This window comes from Adiantum capillus-veneris, chromosome 5 (assembly GCF_014529385.1).
Source record: "Adiantum capillus-veneris isolate H3 chromosome 5, ASM1452938v2, whole genome shotgun sequence".
In the NCBI taxonomy this organism is placed as follows: Eukaryota; Viridiplantae; Streptophyta; class Polypodiopsida; order Polypodiales; family Pteridaceae; genus Adiantum; species Adiantum capillus-veneris.
In genome coordinates this window covers 62,539,308-62,554,451 of record NC_140935.1, presented here as the reverse complement: position 1 = coordinate 62,554,451, position 15,144 = coordinate 62,539,308, and the positions used below count along the sequence as shown (strand labels likewise).

General features: G+C 47.5%; 1 pseudogene across 1 annotated transcript in view; it reads right to left on the bottom strand.

Annotated features, from left to right (window-relative positions):
- LOC147457411 (uncharacterized) overlaps positions 1–14,774 on the bottom strand; it is a 28,108-nt pseudogene extending 13,334 nt beyond the window's left edge. The window contains exon 1 of the transcript XR_015188281.1: positions 14,374–14,774. The product of XR_015188281.1 is annotated as an uncharacterized LOC147457411 (transcript). The remainder of the gene's footprint in view (positions 1–14,373) is intronic.
- Between the last annotated feature and the right edge of the window lie 370 nt (positions 14,775–15,144).

Sequence of the window (15,144 nt, the reverse complement as noted above, 5' to 3'; positions counted from 1 at the left end):
CAAAACAACTCTGCTCGGCCATATAGTCCTTCTGCTCCTCTGGTGATAGATAGGCACCGATTACCTCCGCCTTTGCCTTTTTATAAGGAGGTTGTTGGGAATGTTTGGCTTCATGGTCTTGTTGTTTTGACCCTTCTCATTTTGTTGCCGTGAGGAAGTGCCACTTGCTGCCTTCTTGGCCTTACCATTGTTCAGCTCCAACTCTTTATTTTGTGCTAATGCCAGTGCTTCCTCAAATGTCTTTGGTTTGAGGTTTCTAACACCATACTTGATTGAGGCATTCAACCCTATTGAATGTTCGAAGCTTCTCCTTTTCTGTGGTTACTATCTGCTGCGCCGATGTGAGTAGCTTGTTGGAATAACTCAAAACGGGCATACCTCTCTGTTTGAGGTCGGCAAACTCATCCTCCAATGTGGTGAAGTACTCTAGAGGAAGAAACCGCTACTTGAAATCCGAGACGAAGATATTTCACTCCAACTTCGTTGTCTGCGTCAAGGGGTCTGTATGCTTTTCGGACCAATGCTACCACCATGTGACTGCCTCGTGTGTGAGATGTGGGGCTGCAAGATGAACCTTGTCCTGCGGGTCCTTAATTTTGACCTATTAAGAAGTGATACAATTATCGCATTTGAACTGTTGGTCTGAGAAACTCAATGCGTTTCTGGAAGGCGGGTTTTGATTGTAGATCTTGGAATGCGGATCCCTGTGCGGATTGAAGTTGTGGACTCTGGGAGCAAGGTCCAATGCAGATACGTTTCAGGAATGCTGCATCGATGCCGAATTCGGAAGCGGACTCCGAGTGCGGGGTCCAGTGCACGGTTGACTACGGAGAAACGCAAGGGCGTTTCTGAACTGCTGGTTGCGAGGAGTGCGATACTAGAGCGTGAGTTCTCCACGATGAGGGAAAGACGCACAATGCTTTGACTGCTTTGATGAATCATGCTAAAATGCGCAGGCTTAGGGTTCCTTTTATAGGAATGAAAGTCAATTGTCCGAACCGACTTTGGGATTTATTGGCAAATCCGACTTTGATGTTTTTAGCCTAAAAATTGAATATGCTCTAACTTGCTCATTCGCAATCAACATCATGTCATGATCCCTAATACCAAGTTCCTTTTCTTTTGATTTCCAGGTAGTGTATCTTACACTCGTTTTTTAGCAGCTGACACTGTACCTCTAGACATGCGATACTTACCGTTGGTGTCATCATGCAGACGGAGAAGGTACTGCAATTTTTTTGTTTTAAAAAACGGTTTTTTCTCTCTTTGATGTTAAATGCATTTACCATGTTTTGTCATTTTTTGGGTGTTTGCCTTGGTTGTCTTTTTTTTGTCAGGACATTACCAGGCAGCAGATTTCGAGACACTTCGGCGTCTTTTGAGGATGCATGGTGTGCAGGTTCAAGGTACAACTTGCAGTTTTGGCTCTGATCCAAGAGTTGTGGTCTTGGTGGTGTGGAGCATAATGATCCGATCGTGAGGGCACCGATCCGCAGCCCGCAGTTCTATTGGCAGCCAATTCTGATGGGAGATACTATAGCCTATGAGCAGCTACTGCAGCACCTAAGGGCGTTGGGGATAGGCTCAGCCCATGTTACACTACTGATGGTTGTAGCAGGGCTACAGTGTCAATTCACAGGACAGGCACACAGTTGGACAGTTAGTCACAGTTGGTCTGGTCCACACTGGACGGACCCTCTGGGCTGGGGGTGACACGTGGCAGGGTACCGACGGTGACATCGTGGCCAAGTCACCATCACCACTCAGTTTGGAGATAGACTTAGCTGAATGGACATTTATGAGCCGTTGGTGGCTCTTTATGGTTGTACATATGAGTAGTCGTTTGAGCTAGTGGCATCATCTTGTACGTAGTCGTCTAGAGTGAGTCTATGCACAAAGCACTGCTTCACCATCCCTGCACATCTGAGCCTCGACACCCCCATTGTACTTGTGAGTCCTGGGCTGGAGCTGAGTGTGCTGCCACGCTAGAGTCTGTATCAGTCTTTGAGATAGTCGAGTCATATGTTCTAGTCTGCTGTTGTGTCTTTGCGAGCTCTGTTGACGTCTTTTGTTTCCTTTCTGTTCAGTCTATTTGAGGGAGATTCAGTCTATTTGAGTGAGATTGTCACGCACATTGCACTGAGGGCAACCCACTGTAGAGAGCACGACACATTATCTGCGCTACAGGTGCTCTCATTTTGGCGATCACGGTGGGACCTCAACAGAAATCTCACACTGTGAGGTGCAAATCTTGAAGCTAGTTAGGTTTATCTAGCTTCGCCTACCTTGCCTAGCTTCGCCGACCTTGGCTCACTTGTTCCCCTCTCACCTGGTCCAACCGGTCTAGTCCTCTCTCGCCCTGGTCCAACCGGCCTAGCTTCGCCGACCTTGGCTCACTTGTTCCCCTCTCACCTGGTCCAACCGGTCTAGTCCTCTCTCGCCCTGGTCCAACCTGTCCTCGTCCCTCCCTGTCTAGACCTCCTCGACCCTGGTCTAGTCCTCCTCGTCCCTGGTCCAGCCTAGTCTAGTCACTTGCCTGGTCTAGTAGAGTCTAGACTGGTCTTCAGCCAGTTCAAGGTTTTCTTGCCCGAAGGTTGGTTGGATTGGTTGTCACTGCATGACACATACATGGCGGTCAGTCGATCGTCAAAGCGCACTACTGAGCCCTCTGAAGTACTATAACAGAAGACGACCTTTGGTACCGAGTAGAAGTCCATCAACCTCATCACCTATCCCTCCACATACATCACCCATTCCTTCATCCGCTTCCACATCTTCGAGATCTCCTTCTCCAGTAAAGCTCTCTCCTATTCTGCTACAGGCTACTGAGCTACAGGCTCAACAAGGGGCCATGGAGCCGTTGGCTAGCATTTTGGCTAAGGTAAACATCAAGTTCCCTACATTCAAAGGACTCTCTTTAGAAGATGCTGACGACCATGCAAGGAGATTCGTATCTATCTGTAGGGGTCGTGGTCTTAACAGGGAAGATGCCTACTTGGTACTCTTTCCATCCACCTTGGATGGTTTAGCAGACAAATGGTACAGCCAGTTTGCAGAGAACCATTTTGCAACTTGGGCAGCCTTAAGGCAACAGTTCTGTGTAGCTTTCAGGCCCGGTGACTACCAGGAGAAGTTGTTGGATGAGTTAGCCAACATGGTGCTCCAGCCAGAGGAGACTTTTGCAGAGCTTATGAATAAGACCAAGTCTCTGGTTGCCAAGCTTCCTCAGCAACCCGGTGAATTCATGGTGAAGAAGTGGTTGGAGAAGGCGCTTCCCAAAACTTCTCAACAAAAACTCCGAGAGAGTCTCCGGCCTGACGCCGCTTTGGAGGAGTTCATCGCAGCGGCTACTAGGATAGAGGGGGCTAGGAAGCTGTTCAACAACTCCCCTCACATAGAGACCTCCTCTATGTGTCCGGAAAGTCCTGCTGATCCATTGACTTCTTTACGGAGAGACCTTGAAGCCCTAAAACTACAACGTGCTCTTCAAGAGGAGAAAAATATCTCTCTTCACCAGGAGAAACCCCCACATCTTGAGGCTTTGGATCAAATCAAGAGAGAGCTAGAAGAGCTTTGGTCTCAACAAGAGACTAAGGCTATGGTATGGTGCAACTCATGTCGCTCTCCAGGGCATCCTCCACAGGACTGTCCCCTTCGGGCTTATTGCCACTTCTGCGAAAAATCTGGGCATGAAGACAAGGATTGCTACTATATCAAAGGGTTGCGGAAAATACAACAAAGTCTAGGTCCTTCTCTCCAACAAGGGCTAGCCCCTGCATCGAACATGGTCTCACCCTATGGCCATCAAAACCCGTTGCCACCTCTGCTGACAACACCTCCTATGCAACAAGGTATGCACAATAACTTTGCATCTCCCAGCTTTTATCATGCTAGTACTCCTTCAGTTCCCCAAAGCTTCTACACGTCAGCCTCCGGTCCCATGCAGCAAGGGCAGAGACCACCTCGTCCCTCGAATAGGCCAATTTTGTGCTACAGGTGCGGGGAGTATGGACACTATCAGAGCAAATGTCTCTTACCAGAAGGGTCCCCTCCTTGCCGACATTGCCCTAAAGCTAAGGATCATTATAGTAAGGATTGCCCAAAACAACGAGCGTCCACATCTGCAAGCACAAGCCAACAGGAGTTTACATTTCCAAAGCTTAACCTCATCACAGTAAGCTCCATTCCACAGGCACCGCCTTCCACTCTTGTAGTTGCCTCTCAAGAAGGGTTGAAGCATGTGGAAGAGCCGGCTGGGGTGCTCACACGGGCACAGAGAGCTGCTCTTGGCCTCAGCCTCCCTGGTGGTTCAATCTTTTCATCTCCTGTCACACAAATGAGTCAACCTCCAATAGTAGCTGACAAACCAGAAGGTAGTGTCAAGAGCCAGCCTACCTCGCTTCTATCAGATATTGATGGTGCTTTCCTCGAAGCAGTGAAGGACTTGCAAAAAGCTTAACATACCAGAGCAAGATCTAATCAAAGGAAACAAGCCCACAACAGAGTCTATCTTGAAAAACACTTTTCAACAAGTGTCACTGTACGACATGCTTCAACTTGATGCAAATTTAGAAGTGACACCCTTTCCATCATCCAGTCTCTGTACCCTGGTGCAGGGCCTAGTGGCGGGTACCTACCTGTGCAGCCCTTGGAGTCCTACATGATTTCATATCCAGCTGCTCCCCTCACCGACTATAAAAGCCTCGTCTCACTGTGTCTATTCTTGGACATCAATTCTCAGGCGTCATTGTGGATGGTGGATCTAGGATCAATCTGATGCCAGAATTTACTATGTTGGCCTTAGGCCTGCAGCCTACCCGCCCTGCTCCATTCACTGTTACATTGGCAGACCAGAGGACAGTCTACCATGTGGGCATAGTAGAGAAGGTGCCTCTGATGATACAAGACTTCACATTTAGCTTGGATTTTGTGGTGGTCAGTCTTCCTCAATGGAGGGAGGATTTCCTTTGCTGATTGGTCGACCATGGTTAAGGCATACTAAGGCACTTCATGATTGGGGCAACGACGCCATGTGGATACATACTCCTGGCTCCACCATGCAACCAATTCGGCTCGAAGGAGGTATGGATCCAGTGGTTCATCACAGCTCATTGTCAGTACAGTCCAACCCAGACCCTGAGCAGCCCACCCCCCCTGACGGGTATGACGACGACCTGCTGCAGTGGTTGGAAGCTACCACCTCGATGCCATGCTATATGGTCTCTATTCAAAACTCACATGTGCCGGTAACACTCTCTCTTCCAACTCCTCAGGAGGACACAGATGTCACAAATCCTACACTAGATCCTACACTAGATAGTAGTCCTACAGCAGACAGTGGACCAATCCAAGCAGTAAGTGGGTCAGCCCCAAATTCTCAAGATTCAGATGATCCTCCTATGGAAGCCCTCGGCCTCGGGGAACCTATCACACATCACCGAAGGGGGGAAAAATCTCCTCTGCATGAACTCGCCAATGATTCCCCCCTTCCTCTAACATCTCCCAGGTCGGATGCCCCGCCCACTCTAAAGCACCCGGTTATGTCTGTGTCTGAAGATTTACCTTTCGATGAGCTTCCGCCTGGATGGTTACAAGAAGAGTATGCGGAGTTTCCAATCGATCAAACGCCAGCACATGATGTCTCGAAGCTTCAAGAGGCAGCTCGTGTTTCAACTTCTGAAGTACCCTCCACAGTTACACCTCCTGACCTTGTCAAAAAAGTCAACCTGGGCGACCCTGACAACCCCCAGCAAGTCCTATTAGCAGCTTGGTTATGGGAGCATCCCGCATTACTCAATCAGGTAGTTTCTTTTATACACTCTTTTAAAGATGTTTTTGCTTGGTCCTACAAGGATTTGGAGGGGATCCCACCAGAATTGGGTGTCCACACTATACCTCTGGTTGAAGGGGCTAAGCCTGTAAGAGGCCGAGCTTACAAGCTCAACCCGAAGTATGCTGAGGCGGTCAAGTCAGAGTTGGAAAAAATGCAAGAGGCAGGGATCATTGTACCTGTGGAGCACTCTGAGTGGTTATCACCCATGGTGATAGCGCCTAAGAAGCAGTCCAACAAAATCCGTGTGTGCGTAGATTATCGTGCTCTAAATAAGGTAACTATCCCAGATGGTTTCCCAACACCTTTCACTGAGCGTGTGCTCGAAGATGTAGCAGGGCATGTATTGTCCAGTTTCATGGATGGGTTTAGTGGATACAATCAGTTGGGCATCCATCCAGGTGATCAGCTGAAAACGGCCTTTGTGACTCCCTAGGGTATTTTTATCTACACTAGAATGTCTTTTGGGTTGAAAAACGCTCCACCTTCTTTCAATCGAGCGGTGTATCTCATCTTTTGTCCTCTGCTTACGGATCATCTTCGCATCTTCATGGACGATTTTTCGACCTTCTCAGGTGCTCAATGTTCAACCCCAGTGGAAAATTTAGAGGAACACTTCGCTCAGCTCTCTGCTGTCTTCCTCAGGTGCAGAGAGGCAAGGCTAAAACTCAATCCTAACAAATGTCACTTTTTGGTCACCGAAGGCACACTTCTAGGCCATGTGGTGTCTGCCAAAGGTTTAGCACCAGACCCAGAGAAGATCATGGCAATCTTGAAGTTACCACCTCCTATCAATCCAAAAGGTGTTCAGAGCTTTGTAGGCCACACAGGATATCATCGTAGGTTCATATGGATGTATGCACAGGTGGCTCAACCATTGACCCGACTGACTAGTACTACAGTACCCTTTAAATGGTCAAAACCTGAGACTGAAGCATTTGAATACCTCAAAAAGCGTCTCACTGAAGCACCTATTTTAGTGGCTCCAGATTGGTCTCTTCCTTTTCATGTGCATACGGATGCCAGTCAGCTGGCTGTGGGGGCTGTGCTGACTCAGCCTAGTAAAGAGTACAACTTGGATCGCCCTGTTCAATATGCAAGTTGCCTGCTCACCAAAGCAGAGCGCAACTACAGCACCACAGAAAGGGAAGGGTTGGCTATGGTGTATTCTTTACAAAAGTTTCATCATTACTTGTTAGGGGTTCACTTCACTATCATCAAAGATCATCATGCGCTACGCTATCTTCTGAATAAACCCCAAGTTGCAGGAAGAGTGTGAAGATGGCTACTCATATTCCAGGAGTTCGACTTCGAAGTAGTTCTTAGTCCAGGCAAGCGGCACGTCATGGCCGACCATCTCTCTCGCATACACACAGGTGAGCCCAATTACTGGGGTTGATGATGATTTTCTTGACAGTCATCTTTTTAAGGTGGACACAACCCCAGAATGGTATGGAGATGTGTTACATCTGCTCTCTACTGGCCTATATCCTGAGAATGCTTCTCCCTTGCAAAAAAGAAGACTCTTGCTGAAGTCTAGACCGTTCTCTTTAATTGGTGGACAGCTCTACAAATCTGGGCCAGATGGTGTGCTGCGCAGGTGCGTCTCCCCTCATGAAGTAGACCACATTCTGGAGGATGCACACAGTGGTCCTACACGTGGACACTACCCTGGTCACATCACGGCACAAAAAATCCTACAGACGGGCTTGTGGTGGCCCTTTATATTTTGAGATGCTATTGCTCATGTCAAGATTTGTGATGTCTGCCAGTGATGTGCGCCTAAGCCTAGCAAGCAATCAAATCGCCCTCTCCAGGTATCTATGGCATGGTTGCCCTTTGAAGATGGGGTTTGGACTTTGTTGGTCCAGTTACTCCATCTGCTCAACCAGGCAATCGTAAGTATCTCTTGGTAGTAACAGATTATGCAACGAAATGGGCCGAAGCTGCCACTGTCGCAAAATTTTTGTATAAAATATTTTTTGCAGGTTTGGGTGTCTCTCTGGAAGTCACCAGTGATCGAGGTAGTCATTTTGTCAACGACTTGATCTCCACTCTCCTCACGAATTACAAGATTTTTCATCACAAATCTTGCTCTTACTATCCTAGAGCAAATGGGCAGGCTGAAAGCACTATCAAAGTGCTAATCGCGCTTCTTAAGAAAGCTTGTCATCTGCATCCAACCTCTTGGGCTCAAGCTATCCTCGGCACAGTTTGGGCTTATCGCACCTCCTTCAAGGCAACCACTAACTACACCCCATTCCAACTAGCTTTTGGCTTAGAGCAATTGCACCCTATGAGTTCAACTCAGGTTCAGTAAGAGTGGGAAGCATTCGTGTCACAGCTGGGAGTGCTTCAGCAAACCTCTCTCGTCTCTCAATGTTAGAAGAAAGAAGGAGATTAGCTTCACATGCTCTCCAAGCCGAGCAGATTCGTCGCAAAGTGTGGCATGATCGCCATCTCCGAAGGCCGAAAATAATGCAAGGCTCGCTGGTGCTACTCTATCAAGCTAAGTATCTGAATAAAGCTAAGAAGTTGATCCTAGCCTGGCAAGGGCCTTTCAAGGTACAGGAGATTTTGCCACAGGGGGCTGTGCAGTTAGTCACTTTGGAAGGCGTTCCTTTGCCACTGGTAAATGGATCAAGAATAAAGTGCTATCACTCACTTGCCTGACTCTATAGAATCTGGTTGTGTGATAACTCCCACATACAACTGTATGACTGTCCCGTCTCAATTTTCGGCTCTCTCCATCGATCCATTAACCCTCTTCTCAGATTTACCTTATCTCAAGTTCTCATCTCAATTGTAATCTGTGTTATCGTAAAAATTCTCTTGTTTTATGCATGCATCAAACTCCTTCTCACCTCACATTGACATAATTCGAATTGGATTCCAGCTACTCTCGAATTTTTTCTTTTTAATTATTGGAATTCACAAATTGATTAGATAATCAGCTTCTTGTTTCTCTCTGTCTCCGTGTCTATCTGTATCCTGGGTATCTCTATCTCTGGTCCTTACAGCTTACAGCTCTCTCTCTATTGACCCCTCTCCCTCTCCTTGTGGATTTCTTCAAATTGGCGAGTACAACTCTAATCATATAGAATATGGATTTTTCCGATATTTTGGCGCATCTCTCTCACACTGCTCACAAACACTATATCAGGTGGAAGTCCTGCTAGGCCATTGGCTATTAATTCTGCAGCATCTACACTCTCTATCCCTCTCCCTCTCTATGTCTCTCTCTCTCTACCTTGGACTCCAAGCCGCTGCTGCAACTAGTTGCTCCTTACTATATTGCTTTGTGCTTTCGCTCACTGCTTCCTGCTTGCTTACTGCTAGCTTTGCTTTTTCACTCACCCCTACCCAATATTGCTTTTTACCCTGCGTTCCCTGTATGTGGTCCCTAACCACCCTCGCCCCTACACAATTTTCCCTCACCCCTACTTACCTTACCACACCCCCTCGCCCCTACCCTCCCTTACTCCCCTCGCCCCTACCCTACCTACCCTCACCCTACCCCTCGCCCCTACCCTCTCCACACCCCCTCGCCCCTACCCTATCCCAACCCCCTCGCCCCTACCTACCCTCACCTTACTGCTCGCCCCTACCCTACCCAACCCCCTCGCCCCTACCCTCTCCACACCCCCTCACCTCTACCCTATCCCAAACCCCTCGCCCCTACCCTCTCCACACCCCCTCGCCCCTACCCTACCCCCAAACCCTCGCTCCTACCCTCCTCCTATTTTGGGATCTCGCCCCTACCCTCCCTTACTCCCTCGCCCCTACCTGCTCCAGCCCTCGCCTCTACCCTACCCCAACCCCTCGACCTACGCTCCTCTTACTCCCCTCGCCCTCGTCCTCACAAATCCCCTTGCCCACCCTACTCTACCTGCATCCATCCGCCTTCTCATCGTTTTTTTGAAAGTGCCGCCTACTAGAGTATTGCAAAATCATCGCTTTTTTAAAAGTGCAGACTCCTATGTAATTAAGCTTTTCCAAGTACAGCTTTTCCAAGCTTTTCTGGGAAATTGTTTATTCCAAGTACAGTGCTACATCTTGAATCTGGGAGTTCCAGAGTTCACCCTGCACACTGCCAAGCCAGGTAGCTAGCTTTACAATGGCTGGTACAAGCAAACAAGTTAGGAAGAAGAAAGCTCTCTCTCCAGAGAGGCCAACGGAGAGATCCCAAAGTTCTGCAGAGAAAGAGGATGTGGATACCTCCAGCCATGGCCTCACCGATGTGTCCTCCACTGATCACAATGATGAAAATTACAAGGCGTCCGACTCAGGCTCTACTTCCGACTCAGAGTCTTCTAGCAAAGAGGAAGAGGAAGAGGATGAAGAAGAAGAAGCTGTAAAAAACCAAAAGAAGAGGAAAGCAGCATGCAGGTACTAAGTCATCAAATTCCTCGGCCTCCTTCTTCCAAGACCCAAACCAAGTTCACTTTGAACTTCCATCTGCAGCAGCCTCATCCGTCTCTTCGAGAAGTCTTATCAAAAGACCAGCTACATACGCTAGGTCTGTCAGCATTAGCAGACACTGATCTACCTTCTGATATTCCCATGGATATGGTGCATGCAGTTCTCAAATTTTTTCCCAAAGTCAGAGGACACCCACTGACTGCTACACGCATTGGTAACGCTTTGGGGATGACAACCTTTCCGGCAGTCAAACCAGCTACGAGAACCTATTCACAACTTTCGAAGAGATGCGACAATCGAGGCATGCAAAGAGCTACTTAGTACGAGTCATGCTGATTATGCAAGGAATAAAAAGCTCTGGGCCATTTTCAAGTATTACTTTTTGGTCACAGATCCTAAAGTCAGCAAGGGCAAGGGCAGATGTGACGTGCCTACTATATTCTCGCACTGCGAAGGCCTATACTGCCTCATCCACACCATCCCGTGTGGCTTTCATCAAATTTTATTTACCTCTTTACAGTCGCGGGCAAAAAGATTCAGAGCTCAGGTGCAATCTGTGCAATCTAGCTTTCAATACTTCGCAGCTCCGATGTTAGCCTGGGTCATTAATATACGTGTTAGTCCTATGGATGTGGATGCGGCGTAAAAGCTCTAAGGGAAAAGGGAAAGATATTGAACAGACAATGGATCTATCTAAAAAGCCAAAGAAAAAGAGAGCAAAGGTAGTGAAGGACACAGTAGAATCTTTAGTATCCTTGTCAGTTTCGGAAAGCCAACAGTTTTGAGTGAAGCAACCAGTTCGAAGTTCCTCGCATACGGTCGCTACTGATTCGATGGTAAGTTCAGGTGGTGCAGATCACACTATGCATGTCACAGTTGTGGCTTCTACAGTGTGTGTTCCTCTCTCTACTGCTGTTATTTTTACCCCTCCCACAGTGACTAGCTCCCACGTCCCAGTGGCAGTTGCTTCTTCTCCTATGCCTAATCCTGCTGCAACCACTCCCACCATCTCTACTTCGATAGAGAGGCATGCGCCCAGTCCACCACGAGCAGTGCCACTTGTCACACCAGTCCCACCAACTGTACCACTTGCCAGCTCTCTTCACCCTGACACTGTTACAGGACCTTCCACAGGGTCGGACTCTTACATCATTTTTTCGGCTATCTGAGGATATATTGCAGGAGTCTAGGCAAGTCATTGCCACCATTGAGCTTGGAGCAGAGCGTTTAGCAGCCACACACCAGCGTCACACAGCTACTTACGCAGCTATGGAGGGAGCTCTGAAGGTTGCTGAGAGCGCCATCACCGATAGGGATGCCACTGTTTTCGCACTCCAACAGGCCCTGAAGTTAAAGTCTCAAGTGATTAGTGACCTTCAGAATCAAGTACAAGGATTTAGAGAATTGTTGTTATATGAAAATAGGGCAACACAGCCTACGATGATGGGTATGGGATATGGGTGGACTGGAGCAGGTACACCAGTGCAGCATGCAGCAACGGGTCCTTCTCAGCAGTTTATGGGACTTTACTCACAGACTCCAGTTCCCGTTCAGTACTACAATCAACAACAACAGTATCCTCCTCCTCAGGGGTTTTAGTCTTCACCATTGCCTCAGATGCAAAATATGACTTGTTGTGATGGAGTTGCTGGAGCACATCGCCATGGCTGTGTTACTCGACGCCCTCAGTACACTACAGGACAGGTGCTACCATCTGCCCAGCAGCAGGTGGCTGGTCATTTCCCAGGAAGCACACTTACTGACAAGAGAGCTCACATACAGCAGGGCCCCACAATCGATTTGATGGCTCCACCTCCAGAGGCTGATACTTCGGATGCAGCAGTGGCCACCACTCTATCTCTTGGATGACAGATTCAGGAGCTCACCATTGTACATACTAGTAGTTTTCTTTCACAGTTTCAGTCTTCCTCTCACCGAGAGGGTGAGCGGTCTTGTGACGGGCAACCTATAGCAGGGCTACAGTGTCACTTCACAGGACAGGCAGACAGTTGGACAGTTAGTCACAGTTGGTCTGGTTCACACTGGACGGACCCTCTGGGCTGGGGGTGACACGTGGCAGGTACCGACGGTGACATCGTGGCCCACCACCACTCAGTTTGGAGATAGACTTAGCTGACTCGACATTTATGAGCCGTTGGTGGCTCTTTATGGTTGTACATATGAGTATCGTTTGAGCCAGTGGCATCATCTTGTACGTAGTCGTCTAGAGTGAGTCTATGCACAGAGCACTGCTTCACCATCCCTGCACATCTGAGCCTCGACACACCCATTGTACCTGTGATTGTACCTGTGAGTCCTGGGCTGGAGCTGAGTGTGCTGCCACGCTAGAGTCTGTATCAGTCTTTGAGATAGTCGAGTCATATGTTCTAGTCTGCTGTTGTGTCTTTGAGAGCTCTGTTGACGTCTTTTGTTTCCTTTCTGTTCAGTCTGTTTGAGGGAGATTCAGTCTGTTTGAGTGATATTGTCACGCACATTGCACTGAGGGCGACCCACTGTAGAGAGCACGACACTTTATCTGCGCTACAATGGTACCCAGAGGGGTGTTGCTGCAAGGGCCCAATAGAGGTTCGGTGAATCTTTCACACAGAGTTCAGTTCGTGTTCTGCAGCCTTAAGACAAGCACCAGCATGCAGGACATCTTCTATTCTTATTTGAGAGAGAGAGAGAGAGAGAGAGAAGGGGGGGGGGGGGGGGGGGGGGGGGGGGGGGGGGGGATTTATTGAATAAGAGAGTAGGCGCAAATCAGTGGTCAGAGTCCTTTTGCTGAGAGAGAGTGAGAGAGAGGGGGAGAGAGACAGAGAGATTTGCACATTTAAAACTAAAAGGAGAACAAATTAGGAAAAACAAGAGTGCATCAAAATGAGAAGCAAGGACGAGGAGTATACACCATCTTGTGCAACAATCAACATGCAACGTCTATTGGGGAGAACCGTTTGTTCATGCTTCCCTTGCATGCATCTCCCCTTAGGATGTCATGGATGTGGAGCACATGAAGTTTCTACCCCTTTGCCTACTTGGAAGCTTATGTCTCTAGATGCATATCCATTTGTCCATCTCATGGATTCGTTTTATTCTATCCACGGGTAGAATAAAATATTAGTTGGCCATTAGTCATTAGCCTACCAAAACCTATGTGTGAAAAATAGGAAAAATAGGCACCCTTGATTTGTAGGAGCTCCATCACCTCATGTATTGCGAATGGGATCGTGGTATACCTTGAGAAATTGTACACTACGTCAGAGCACACGTGTGGGTCACATTAATGGCCCCCCATTTTTTTGTAAGGGATCCAAATTTTCCTCAATTAACATTTAGCAATGTAATTTTTGCATTGCAAGCAATTAGTTTCAAGATGATTTCACAAGATACACAAGCAATTGGAAGCCCCATGTATGAAGTAGCAAATGGATGAACAAGCCCTGAGAATAGTCCTTAGTGTTGTGGATGATAGCTTTGTCCAGAACCTGGATGGAGCTACTAAATCTTGGCATTGAAATAAAGGAACAGCTCTTTGGAAACAAAGCTAAGCCTTCTAAAATTTCATTCTTTAGCTTGATGTCGCGGGAAGGAGAGGAGAGAGCAAGCCTTATCAATTTGGCCTACACTAAGTGCCCTCTTAATAAATATGACAAGGTGGTTGTCCTACTCAAGGCTTTGGAGTCCAATAAAACTTTGGTTCCATTGTTAAATTGCTCAAGGAAAATGGCCAACTCCTCCACTTGAAGATGTTATCAATAGCTTGCAGCAAGATGAGAAAAGCACCTCTAAATGCAAGAAGAAGGTAACAATTCTAGGTCTAAGTGCCTCTAATGATGATGAAGTTTCTACTTGTGGTGCTCATGTTGCCTTATCCAAAGGGAGGAAGTTATATCTTGAATGTGGCAAGCCTGGTTGCTTTGCCAAGGAGCACTTTACAAGAATCCATGTCCTCCTTCTGGGGAAAACAAACATCCCTTGCAAAGATGTCCTTAAAGTGACTCATGCTCTAACTAGGTACTCACATATTTTTTGTGATCATGAGGGTAAACACAACCTTATACTTTAAACATGCTTAGACAAAATGAAAAATGATAACAAAGTAAATACAAAATGAATCCCACCTCATCAAACAAACCTTGTCCTTCTAAGTTTTGTGGATAGCTAGCCCCACGAGGGTGGCCTCTACACCTCCATGGCCTCGCGAGACCCACAATCACTCCCATGAACAAGGTAAACACCTCCACCGAAAGGAGAGGGAGCACCACCTAGCGGGAGTGCAGCTAAGACAAAAGAGGGTTAGAAAATCACAAAACACGCAGTGAAACAAGCCTAAGCCAAGCTTGTCATGAGTAGGGGCGTATAAGAACTAGAGATTATTTCACACTCCTAAGCCAAGCTTGTCACGAGTAGGGCGTATAAGAACTAGAGATTAATTCACACTTCACCAAGTTACTTGCAAAAAATCATGCATAACCAGGAGCACGAGGAACCGAGACAAGGGTTTTTGCAAAAGTGAGAGATTGGGTGCATCGATTATTGAAATGATAAGTACATGTTATAGTCCACCTTGTGTGGGGTGAGGCTTACTAGTGCATGGTGTCAACGGATTATAGGGGGATGTTAGATATCAATGTGCTATGGTTGCCAATGGTGCTAGCAACATGTTGATTCTCCCGAGTTCTTGCCCTTGGATGGTCTATGCATGCTTATTAGATGGTGCTTATGGTTGTGGTGGTGTTTAGATGCCCAAAATACTCTTGCTTGCTTCTTGTCGATTGGTGTAAATACATAGTACAAATGTCTAAATCGATCAAAAGCCCAAAATGATAGGCAATTTATTGTGCAAGTTTCAACATGCATGGCATAGGGATTGAACATGGGTTGTATGCCCT